The sequence below is a fragment of the Lithobates pipiens genome, unplaced genomic scaffold (assembly GCF_037356315.1).
Source record: "Lithobates pipiens isolate NorthernLeopardFrog02 unplaced genomic scaffold, aLitPip1_a1.2 Scaffold_1, whole genome shotgun sequence".
NCBI lineage: Eukaryota > Metazoa > Chordata > Amphibia > Anura > Ranidae > Lithobates > Lithobates pipiens.
Genome location: NW_027507685.1, coordinates 27,517,728 through 27,530,848, shown reverse-complemented (window position 1 = coordinate 27,530,848; position 13,121 = coordinate 27,517,728).

Sequence of the window (13,121 nt, the reverse complement as noted above, 5' to 3'; positions counted from 1 at the left end):
ATGAACAGGGAGGGGAGGCATTTGTGGACCAAGAATTGGTTGCGCCAGCGTCACCAGTTCTCCCACATGCCTTTGCTCCGTGAGATCCACGAGAATAATCCTGATCATTTCTGGATTATTCTCAGGATGACGGACCCCGTTTTTCACTGTCTGCTGGCTTTGCTCACCCCTTATATCACCAGGCAGGATACCTGCATGCGGCAAGCCATCCCTCCGGAGCAGAGGCTCATCGCCACGTTGCGCTACTTGGCGACAGGGAGAAGTCTTCAGGACCTCAAGTTCTCTACAGGCATCTCCCCCCCAGGCCCTGGGGATCATTATTCCAGAGACCTGTTATGCCAGCATTCAGCTCCTGCAGAAGGACTATATTATATTAAGTTTTAGCCTTAAACATCACATTCTATGTATTTCATGATTGCTAATGTCTTGCATTTCTTTCCTCATTCCCTAATTACCATCATTGCAATATGCTCTAATTCATATGTTCTGCCCCTTTGTCCTCATGCAGATTTGCCTCACTAACTTCCCCACCATGCTCTTCTTGGCCCCTAAAACTATAGTCTAGTCACTTAACAATGTCTTTTGGCAGCTCCATAGTATTGCTTTCCCCTAAACACCCCCTAAAATCTCTACAAATGTGATGTGTGTGCTTCAATTCATGCAGTGACCTTTTTTTGTTTTTTTGGAGTTGTGCCAAACTCATTAGGAACCCCCCTCTCCCCAACTGCTACCTCAGCTGATAGCAATCTTCTATCTGATGACTTGACCCAACCCAATACACACTCTAAATACCTTTATCATGATCACATTTATGGACAAATTCACCAAAGCATGTAGTGTAAGGGCCTGCCTCAATACTTTCAAATGCTATTTTTATTTTTTAAACACATTAATTTTCTTGCTATGTAATAGCAGAATGTCAAAATGTCCTTCCATTTTTTTCCATTATGACACTTCTTACCTGTCCGGTGGGCTGCCAATAGTGTAACTAAGGAGGGGCTTCACAAAGTATCACACATTATTTAGACATTCAGCTCTCAATCAAGTGGAGAGCGTTACCTGTCCTAAACATCCCCCCCTCATTTTTTAGCAAGGGCCCATCAGATGGGGGGGGGGGGGGGGGTTATGACTCTCATAAGGGGACCTTATACTTTCGGCTTTAAATACTCATTTCAAAAAATGTTATACTAATTTTGCCAAAAAATGTGGGTGTCTAATCTGCATGCAATGTTGATTTGTCAAATTACTAGTTTGTTTTCTTGTGTCACTACACAGTGTCCTTCAACGCCACAGGAATGGCAGACTGTGGCCTCCCACTTTGCCATTTTTATTATAGTTGTTCCCTTTTTACCAACAGTGCAAACCCAAGTTCAGAGCGAGATGAGGCGACAATCTCTTCTTCAGATAATCTTATTATGTTGTGGGTCTGCTACACACACACCTTCTTTTTGTTAACTAATGTGTAGTGCATTACTGATCAAAATCATGCTCATTTTCAGCACCATGGCAGGAAAATGACATGATTGTCCACATTTACACATCACTGTGGGTGCTTTTTCCTAAAGGCACATCCACTATGCACTACAAGTGCACTGCAAAAGTACACCTGAAACTGCACTTGGAGTGCAAAGTGGAGTTGCCTTTTGTAAATCGCACTCCTTCTCAGCACAAACTCAAATTTGACTACAAATACATTTTAAGCCCAATGAAAAAGGAAGCCACACATTGTTGAGAATTCAACTTTTTAATACAAGCACATTCATATGTGTGTTTATTAAAAGGTTTTTACAACAAACCAAGATATTTTGGGTATCCAAAACCGAGTTTAATCATATGTGTGTTTTACTTGTTTTTTTTGTGTAAACAGGCATGTATCAAACCATAAAATACAGAACACAGGAACTTACAAAGTTCAACTTGGAAAAGTGAAGACAATATCAGACATGAGTATGTACAAACTGGGCTGATATTGCCTTCATCACATGGGGTGTGACCCCTGAAAAATCCAAATTTGGAAGATGCACACAGTGTGTCAACATGTGCTAACTCCCATCATGGGGGATCAATGTACATGCTTTGGGGCTGCAACCCCTTCATCTCAGCCACTTTCCACAAAACATGTACATTGATCCCCCATGATGGGAGATAGCGCATGTTTACACACTCTGTGCATCTTCCAAATTTTTAATTATGCAAAATACAACATTTTTATGTTAAAAAGCAAAAATAAAACCCTATCTAGTTTTTTATTTTTCACACTCTCCCCAAAACATCAATGATGTTCTTCATTTTATTTTTAACATCATTGATGTTTTGTTGTACAATTTCCAAATCCCTATTGCACCCCATTATCTCCCCGATCAAGATCTGGCCACTTTCACTTGTAAAACGGGAATCTTCCTCCACATCACCTAGAAAACAAAGCAAGCAAACACACCATGTAATCCAAATATGGTGATATACATTGATGAGCTTACCGGAAGCTGTGTTCTCTGACACTCACCTGTTGTGGTAACAATTTGGCCAACCTCCACGATCTCTCCTTCCTCCTCCTCCTCCTGCTCCTGCTCCTCTGTTTCTTCTTTTGGAAGTTGCCCTTCTTTGGGAGGGGTGTGGTCCCTGGTGTCCTCATTTTCCCTGGTGTCCTCATACTTGCCGAGTCTTCTCTCCAGTATGAGAATGTAAACAAAGATTAATTAGCACACAGAGGGCAGAAATAGGAATCTAAAACATTGATTGGAAGTGTTGTACAATTGTGTTTTTGGGCCGAGTTACAAGGTGAGAACATTATTGGGGCCACTTTCTTAAGCTGGAATACTTCCCTGCAGAACGATGTTTCATACGAACGAACGAAACCATGACATTGAAAGTGGCCATTTTAAAATGCACAACATGAAATCAAAGCAAAGCAAGAATAATCATATGAACACACGACAACTACTTCCTTTTTTTAAGAACACGCTTGATCCTTAGGTACTGCTCGTGCTCCCTCAGTTTCAGGTCTGACCAGCGTTTTCTCAGTTGATCCTTGGATCGGCGTACCCCAAAATTCTTCAGAAGACTCTTCACAACTTTATTCATGATCTTGGCCTTTCTGAGATTTGGGTTTGGGTAAGGTCCATACTTCCCATCATAGTCGGTCCTGTTCAATATGTCGACCATCTCCAACATCTCTCCAAAAGACATATTTGAGGCCTTAAATCTTGTCTTCCTGGATCGGGACGTTTCAGGCTCCGGGCTTTCCTCACCCTCCTCCTCGTTAGTGGAACTATTAGTGCGCACCTGCGTTCTCTCCGCCATGTGCTCTCCCCACTGCGCGGGAAGCGAAGGGGCGGGGAATAGTCTGGAAAGAACGTCAGGGGCGGGCGGAGTTTCACGCATGCGCACTGTATATAAAATGCCACACATGTGTATCATCCGTACGATCTGGGAGGAGACTGTGAGTCACGGACGCGGCGAACGTGGAAACGAAGGTAACATTTTTAACTTGGTGCTTCACTAGACTAGACTGCTTGTATCTAGGCCGATGTTGGGACAAGATTAGGAGGGATTTTAATTGCATTATTAGTATTTGAGGGTTTGTCTTGTGTTGTGTCTTGCAGACAGAATGGACCCATTCAACAATGCCAACTTTATGGGGCTATTCCTCGAGCTCTACATGGAGATGCCCTGCCTGTGGCAGTTCCACAACAAGTTTAATAATGACAGATCAAAGAGGAACGCAGCACTGGAGAAACTGCTTGCTTTGGTGCAGATCAGGATCCCCACGGCAGACATGACCTATCTGAATCGCAAAATTGTGGCCATGAAGCTTACATATTTCAGGGAGAGAAAGAAGCACCTGGAGTCCTTGAGAGCAGGAGATCCAGATGCTGTTTATTACCCCAGGATGGTGCACTTTGACAGGCTGCATTTTCTGGTAGACCAAGGGGTACCCAGGCCACCACTCAGGCCACCACTCTCCAGGCTTCCTCCAAGGCATCCTTCACCCCCAGCTGAGGCTTCTGATGTCCAACCTGGGAATTCCCATTGCATTGTTGAACATATTTCTTGTGTTACATTTAATGATGTTAACTAGATGTTCTTATTGATCAGTAAGTTGAGATTTCTCCAAGTGGTTTACATCTCAATAGACAGTAGTGACCAAAAATGATTGGGACGGGAAAGAAAAATGCTGGTGTCAGAATGATAGTCTGTTCTATTTGGTAACATTCAATTAGCAAAAGCCAGGAGCACAAAATGTTGTGATTGATGATCAAAAAACTAAAACTATGTCCCCTTTTCATACACAGGAAGACCTCAGGAGGCTGTGGCAAGTGGCAGCCAGGAGGTTCACCAATGCCCTCCTTCTCCTGCCCCAGCTACAGGAGCCCAGCCACAGCCTGGAAGGATGCCTGGTGGGAAGTCACAAAGGAAGACCAGAGAGTGATGGCCTGGGTTGAGTCTGGTGTGCCAGAAGATGCAGCCTGTTGAAGATCCCCATCCTGGGGACAGAAATGGCATCTGAATTTCCTGCTCTCTAGGACTTCGGGACTACACTTCTCTCCCTGAGATATGTACTTCTCAGGCCACCAATTTTTTAATATCTCATTTAGTCATGTCTGCCCTGGGGGCCAAAGGCTGCACCAAAGTTAAGAAGTTTCTCCAGTGCTGCGTTCCTAGTTTTATTTTCGAGCAAACAAAATATTTTTTTTTTCTTTGATGAAATACTTGTGTAAATTGTTTTCCTTCAAAAAGGCCAGTTTATTTGTGAGCAGGCAGGTACATTTCCAAAATACAAAGTGAAATAAAGAACAAGGGGTACCAACACTAAACAACCTCCTGTAGATTAAAAAAGAAAATATAAAAAATACAATAATGTTGTTGTTGTAAGTTTACACCCCAAAAAAATAAAAAAAATAAGGAGAAATGAGCAAAGTGTCTTTAAAGGAGATTTTTAGGGAATCCCCCCCCCCCCAAAAAACATCCAAAAAATCAAAAAACAAATCAAACATTGTGTAGATGTGACGCAAACTAAAATTGTATTGCTGAAATGGTTAAAAAAGAGTAATGAAATCCGTTCGGGAGAAGTGTGTGACTATGAGCATCAAAAGAAGTTCGTTCTTGCAGCATTGTTAAAGATCAAGAGAACATTGCAGCGTGACGAATGTGCTATATCGCTTACGAGCAGTAGTTTTACCTGAACGAGCGCTTCCGTGTCGGAATTTGAATGTGAGCATGCGTGGCACTTGGTCCAATCAAAATGCTCTACACATGATCGGATTAGGTCCGACCGGCCCAGTTGGTCGGGAAATATTTCCAACATGTTGGAAAATTGGGTCGGACGGAGATTTGGACGGAATCAGTCTGATGCATACCACACACAGTCGGATTATCTGATGACGCGGTCCGATAAGACGCATTCCGACAGATTCTCCGACCGTGTGTACGCGGCATATAAGAGGTATGTCTGGTTCTGCTCCGCTTCCCCAGCGATTTGGGGGCGATCCAGTTCAATGCAGAGGGTTTCTCAATCAGGTTGAGATATACTTCGAAATGCTGCCCCAGGCGTTTCCCACGGACAGAAGCAAAGTAGGTTTATCTTTGCTTTCTGAGAGAGCCTTGGCCTGGGCTAACCCTCTATGGGAGATGCAAAAACCTGTTGTCTTGAGTTACCCTCAGTTTGTGGCCTCCTTTAAAGGGGTTTTTGACGTTCCCGCATGCTCCGCTTCTGCTGCCAAGTGCCTCATGTCCATCAAACAGAGTACGAGAACTGTTGCCGACTACGCCATTGAATTCCGTACTCTGGCAGCAGAGGTTGCTTAGAACAATGAGGCCCTCGTGGCTGCTATTTCTCATGGTCTCTCAGATTCCATCAAGGATGAGATAGCAGCCCGAGATATACCCACTGAGCTGGAGAGCTTGATCTCATTTGCCATCCTCATTGACTCCAGACTCAGAGAAAGACTTTCTCTTAAGGAGTGCTTGCGGAAGCCTCCTGTACTTTTGCCTCCAAGCTTTGTAGTCCCACCCATGCCTCCCTCACCTCCCATGCCTTCTGGTACCGAGTTGGTCAGTGAAGATGAACCCATGCACCTGGGCTTCACGCGTCTCTCTGCGGATGAGAGAGCCTTTAGGAGGAGGGAGAGATTGTGCCTTTATTGTGGCCAGGCAGGTCACTTTTTGAAGTCTTGTCCTACCCGTCCAGGGAACGCCCGAACCTTGAGGTCTTGTCATGGACAGACCTTAGGTGGCGTTGTTTTGTCCCCAGTAATCCAGAAGGATAAGCCCCTGGTTTTGGTCACCCTTTCTTGGGCTAAGTCGTCCATCGAGATACAGGCTCTAATCGACTCTTGGGCTGCAGACCTGTTCATTGATGCTGCATTTTTTTCACAGCACTCGATTCCACTGCAGCTGTGTGACACTCCACTTGCCATTGAGGCTCTTGACGGGAGACCTTTACAGCCTGCCCATGTGACTCATGAGACGGTTCCGTTGTCCATGGCCGTAGGGGTTCTTCACCATGAGATAATCCAATTCCAAGTTATTTTCTCACCCAGATTTCTGCTAGTTATTGGTTATCCTTGGTTACAGAGGCACAACCCCTCTTTTGATTGGCTCCGTGCTGAGGTTCTCTCCTGGTCACCACAATGCCGTGAGACATGCTTCCTGAAGGTATCCAAGGTCCTGTGCACCGCTTCACTCCCCTCCTTGCCGGAGGAGTACCGTGATTTTGGCGATGTCTTTGATAAAGGTCAAGCTGGTAGTTTGCCTCCACGCCGGCCTTATGATTGCGCAATTAACCTTGAACCTGGTGCCATACCTCCTCATGGCCGGGTTTATCCTTTGTCGGTCTTGGAGGATAAGGCCATGGAGGAGTATGTTGCTGACGGACTTTCTCGAGGTTTCATCCGCAAGTCCTTGTCTCCTGCTGGTGCTGGTTTCTTCTTTGTGAAAAAGAAGAGCGGTGAACTGAGACCTTGTATAGATTATAGGGGTCTCAATCGTGTCACGATTAAGAATGCCTACCCGATTCCATTGATTATGGAGTTATTTGATCGCCTCAAGGGAGCAACGTTTTTCACAAAGCTTGACCTGAGAGGGGCATACAATCTCGTGCGCATTAAGGAGGGCGACGAGTGGAAAATTGCGTTTAATACCAGAACAGGCCATTATGAATACCTGGCAATGCCTTTTGGCCTTTGTAATGCCCAGGCAGTTTTCCAGGAATTTAATAACGATGTCCTCTGAGATTTGTTGCAATTGTGTGTGGTGGTTTACCTCGATGATATCCTCATATTTTCCAAGTCCCTGGAGAACCACCACACAGATGTCTGTCATGTACTTCAGAAACTAAGAGAGAACAATCTCTATTGTAAACTGGAGAAGTGCGAGTTCCATCGTGAACAGGTTACATTCCTGGGTTATTTCATTTCCACTGCTGGTTTTGCGATGGACCCAGAGGAGCTGTCGACAGTCCTACAGTGGCCTCGACCCATGGGTTTTCATCCTCTGACTATCGGAAGTTTATTCGTAACTTCTCGTCTCTGGTCAAGCCTCTGACTGATATGACCAGAAAGGACGGTAACCCACAGAGTTGGTCTCCGGAGTCCATTAAGGCCTTTGAGACTCTCAAGGCTGCCTTTGTTTCTGTTCCTGTGTTGGCACATCCTGATACTACGTTGCCTTTTATCCTAGAAGTTGATGCTTCTGAGATGGGAGTTAGCACCCTTCTGTCTCAACGTCCTAACTCTGAGAGCGCTATGCATCCGTGTGGCTATTTTTCCAAGAAATTGTCACCTGCTGAATGCAATTATGAGATTGGTGACAGAGAGCTGTTGGCGATCATTTTAGCCCTGAAAGAATGGAGATATCTCCTTGAAGGTACCACTGTGCCCGTTCTTATTCTTACTGACCATAAGAATCTTACATTCTTGTCTGAGGCTAAGCGACTCTCTCCCAGAAGTGCGCAATGGGCTCTTGTCGAGCTTTAATTACATTGTCTCATTCTTACCCGGTACTAAGAATGTAAGGGCTGATGCCTTGTCACGGCAATTTTCTGCCACTTCCAAGTCAGAGTCGGTACCGGTTCCTATGATTCCTCCTGATCGTATCTTGGCTACGGTTCGCACCAGTCTTACTTCTCCTTTGGGTGACAAAATTCTTGCTGCTCAGGTCCATGCTCCTCCTGATAAACCTTGTGACCGCTGCTTTGTCCCAGAGAGTCTCCGTACTGCAGTGCTCCAGACTTACCATTCTCCCAAGGCAGCTGGCCTTCCTGGGAAGAATCAATTCATTTGGGCCATTTCCCAACAATTCTGGTGGCCTAGTCTATTGGCTGATGTTACTGCCTTCGTAGCTGCCTGTCCTGTGTGTGCTCAGAGTAAGACTCCACGACACCTTCCAGTGGGCCTCCTACAACCCATACCCAATGGAGTGAGGCCCTGGACTCACCTGTCTATGGATTTCATTGCGGAACTGCCCAACTCCCAAGGCAACACTGTTATCCTTATGGTGGTTGACCGGTTCTCAAAGATGTGTCATTGTATTCCACTTAAGAAGTTGCCCACCTCTAAGGAACTGGCTTCCATTTTTGCTCGAAAGATCTTTCACTTACATGGGCTACCCAAGGTGATTGTCTCGGATATGGGCAGTCAGTTTGTCTCCCAGTTCTGGTGAGCCCTTTGTGCACAGTTGGGAATCCAGCTTGCGTTCTCTTCTGCGTATCACCCGCAGTCTAATGGGGCCGCAGAACGAGCCAATCAGTCCTTGGAGTAATTCCTACGTTGCTATATTTCTGACCATCATAACAACTGGTCTGACCTATTACCTTGGGCAGAGTTTGCTCACAACAATGCCTTGAATTCTGCCTCCCGATTGTCTCCATTTATGGCGAATTATGGTTTCCAACCTTCCATGTTGCCTGACTCGTTTGTTCCGCAGAGTATTCCTGCGTTGGAGGAGCATCTCCGTGGTCTTTGTTCCACTTGGGTACAAGTCCAGGAGGCTTTGCGTCATGCTAATGATAGGTACAGACTCCATGCTGACCGCAGACACCTGCCTGCGCCTTCCTACCAATCGGTTTATTGGGCCATTCCGTATCCTTTGCAGGATTAACCCAGTAACTTACGTGTTGGACCTTCCTCTTAGTATGCGCATCTCTAATGTGTTTTTGATGTCTCCTTATTGAAACCGTTGGTCTGTAACCGATTTACCACCTCGGTGCCACGTCCTCACCCTATTCTGGTTGAGAACCATGAGGAGTATGAGGTACAATCCATTGTTGACTCCCTTAGGTTCCGTGGGTGCATACAGTACCTGGTGCATTGGAAGGGGTACAGTCCGGAGGAACGCTCCTGGGTTTCATCCTCTGACGTACATGCCCCTGTTCTCCTCCGCGAGTTCCATAGACGGTTCCCCTCAAGCCCAGTGGCCCTCCGAGGGAGAGGGGTCATGGGGGGGTTACTGTCAGGGCTGGCTTAGCCCTTCCTCCTCTGGGCTGGCCACTCAGCTGTCGGCTAATTGCCAGCTCTCTTCTCTTTCCACAGTTACCAGCTGTTCCCGATGATGCTCGTCGGACCTGGCTATTTAAAGCCTTCCTGCTCACTTTTTGATTTGCCTTCGCGTGGTCACATCACAGGGAACCATCTCCTGCGGTTTATTTTAAGACTGGCTTGCTGACATCCCACCTGGATTCTTATCCTGCTTGCGGTTGCTCTCCTTGGATCCCTGACTTCTGGCCTGGCTGATTACCCGATCTGGTTTATGAACTTTGGACTGGCTGACTACCCGATCTGGCTACAGGACTCTGGCTATGTTTGACTACGCTTTTTTCTATTTACCTTTTTATTTTTATTAATAAACAAGTGTGATTTGATTGTACTTCTGTCTCAGTCTGTTTCATGGTTTCTGACATTCATCAATCTATGTGTGTGATTATATGTCAGTATTACATTGTATATTCCTGTATGATGTGGTTGTTCAGGTGCTATCTAATAGTTTTTTTAAACTATCGATGCTCCCCCGCGACATGGATACCACATCCTTACCGCTCTTACAGTAAAGAACCCTCTATGCAGTCTAAGGTTAAACCTCTTTTCTTCTAATCTTAATGAGTAGCCACGTGTCTTATTAAACTCCCTTCCACGGAAAAGTTTCATCCCTATTGTGGGGTCACCAGTATGGTATTTGTAAATTAAAATCATATCCCCATTCAAGTGTCTCTTCTCCAGAGAGAATAAGTTCCGTGCTTGTAACCTTTCTTCATAACCAATATCCTCCAGCCCCTTTATTAGCTTTGTTGCTCTTCTCTGTACTCACTCCATTTCCAGTACATCCTTCCTGAGGACTGGCGCCCAGAACTGGACAGCATATTCCAGGTGAGGCCGGACCAGAGTCTTGTAGAGTGGGAGAATTATTTATATTTAATATATATATATATATATATAATATAATATAATATATAATATAATATATATATATATATATATATTATAATATATTATATAATATAATATAATATATATATATATTTAATCTTTTTTTTTCCCCTTTAATATACATAATACAAATTATCAAACATTAAAAAACACAAACATAAACAGTTTCTATCATTCCCTGTGAATATTTATCTGACGTTTTATATCTATACCATCTTGCCCAGGTTTCTCTATGTATTTCAGTCTTTCCCTGTTCCACGCAGCTTAAATACTCCATATTACCAAGTATGGTCTACTCGCTGTAGCCACTCTTTAATACCTGGCTTCTTAATGCACAGCCATTTTTTTGGGATAAGAGCTTTTGCTGTGTTGAGCAGGAATGGGACCAGTATTTTTTTTATTGTTTCGCTGATCTAGTTGTTTCGTGGAACAAACAGTTCCACAGATGTTGGGGAATCCTTTCTCCTGTTATCAACTCCGTGTACTCCAAGATATTTTGCCAATAGTCCTTTATCTCTGGGCATTCCCACCATATATGGTACGTTGTACCTAGCCAGTGGAGACTTAGTTGGCTGAATTTTATTGATTCTGTCTGGTGTCAGGTGTCAGCGCACCATACGCTTGTAGTTTACCTCTATCGAGGCATTTATGGTTTGCCTTTCATCCAGTTTTTTACCCATATCTTGTTCCCATTTTCCTATATAAGGTAAGGTTTCCTGTCCTTCTAATTCCAATAATATTTCATACATCTAAGCCCCTGTACACACGGTCGGAGATTCTGACAACCAAATCCGTCGGATTTTGTCCGTTGGATTTTGTCCGTCGGATCTTGTCCGAAACTGTTGCATACACACGGTCGGACAAAGTTGTCAAAAAATCTGATCTTTCAGAACGTGATGACGTAATTTCGTTATGATGGGACTACGTTCAGGCTAGTAGCCAATAGCTTTGATGTAGGAATTTGATCTGAGCATGCGTGGCACTTTGTCCGATCGAAATGCTCTACACATGATCGGAGTATGTCCTATCGGACCAGTTTGTCGGAAAATATTTCCAGCAAGTTGGAAAATTTGGTCCGATGGATATTCCAACGGAAACAGTCCGATGCATACCACACACAGTCGGATTATCTGACAACACATTCCGACGGATTCTCCGACCGTGTGTACAAGGGCTTAGATGTCCCATGTCTTACAGGCTTTTTTACATTACAAAGCTTTTCTATTGGTGATAGGTCATTCTCTTCTCTAATTGGTTGGGGGATAGTGCTTACAAAATGTTTTAATTGGAAAAACTCCCATTCATTTTTACCATAAGTTATGATATCCTTTAATTGTGCATTACCCATTTGTTTTCCCATTCGTGTCCCATTTCCTGGTGTAAAACTGTGCCAGAAAGTGGAATTAGTGGTGAAATATATTTCCAGTTTTCTTTACAATAAAGTGTATCCCAGATTTTAAAAACTATTTTAGTTATCTCGTGAATATTTTTACTTGGTCTTCTGTATTTTGGTGGAATCCAAATAATTTTTTGTAGTTGTGTGCCATAAAGTGTTTCCTCCATTTTTACCCATCTTTTTCCTATCCAGGAAATTGACCTCATTACCAGGTTTTTTTATATTGTTTTTAACTTCATTGAGTAATGGGATGAAATTGGCTTGGTATAACTGATCTATTTTAGATGTTACTTTAATTCCTAAATATGTTATTTCATCTTTTTTCCAAGTGAAGGGGAATTCTTGTTTTAGTAATTCTTCCTCTTTTTTATTTACTCCTAAGTTTAAAATGACAGTTTTTATCAGGTTTATCTTGAAGTTCGACAGCACACCATATTCCTTTAGCTCTTTAATTAAGTTGGGTAAGGACAGCCTTGGTTTGGTCATATATAGGAGTATGTCGTCTGCGTATGCTGCCACTTTATGTTCTTTCTCTCCGATTTTTACACCTCCTATGTCTATATTATTTCGAATTTTTGTTAATAGTGGTTCTAATGCCAATATGTACAGTAGTGGTGAGAGCGGGCATCCTTGTCTTGTCCCACTATACGTCTCAAAAGCAGACGACATACTCCCATTGACCACCACCCTAGCTTTAGGGTGTTTATAGAGGTTACCAACCCATCTCATGAATCTTGGTCCTAATCCTCTACTCCACAGGGATTCCATCATGAATCCCCAATCGACTCGATCAAATGCCTTTTTGGCATTGATCGATATTAGAATAGTTGGGGAACCCTATTCCTTCTCTCTATTCATTAATAGCAATATTCTGATACTATTATCTCTGCCTTCCCTTCTTGAGACGAACCCCTTTTGGTCTACATTTATCAAGTCTCTGAGAATTTTTTTGAATCTCGATGCCAGAATTTCTGCATATAATTTCGTATGAGCGTTTAATAGTGCTATGGGGTGGTAGTTAGAGCAACTGGTGGTATCTTTCTCTACTTTTGGAATATGTGTAATATTTACCAATAGGGATTCTTTTCTTATTTCCTCTTTCTCCCCTAATTTATTTAGATACAATTTCACTGCATTGCACTCACATGTGGAATAACAAAGGCACACCATAAACAAATTGCACAGCACTCCAAGACCAAAGTAGCTGGATAATGGATGGCCACAGCAGACCCAGGGCTTACGAGATAGCAAGATAGCAGCTGTAAGGCTCACCACTCCTCATCCCAGCCCCCGTCAGTAGCCACTCG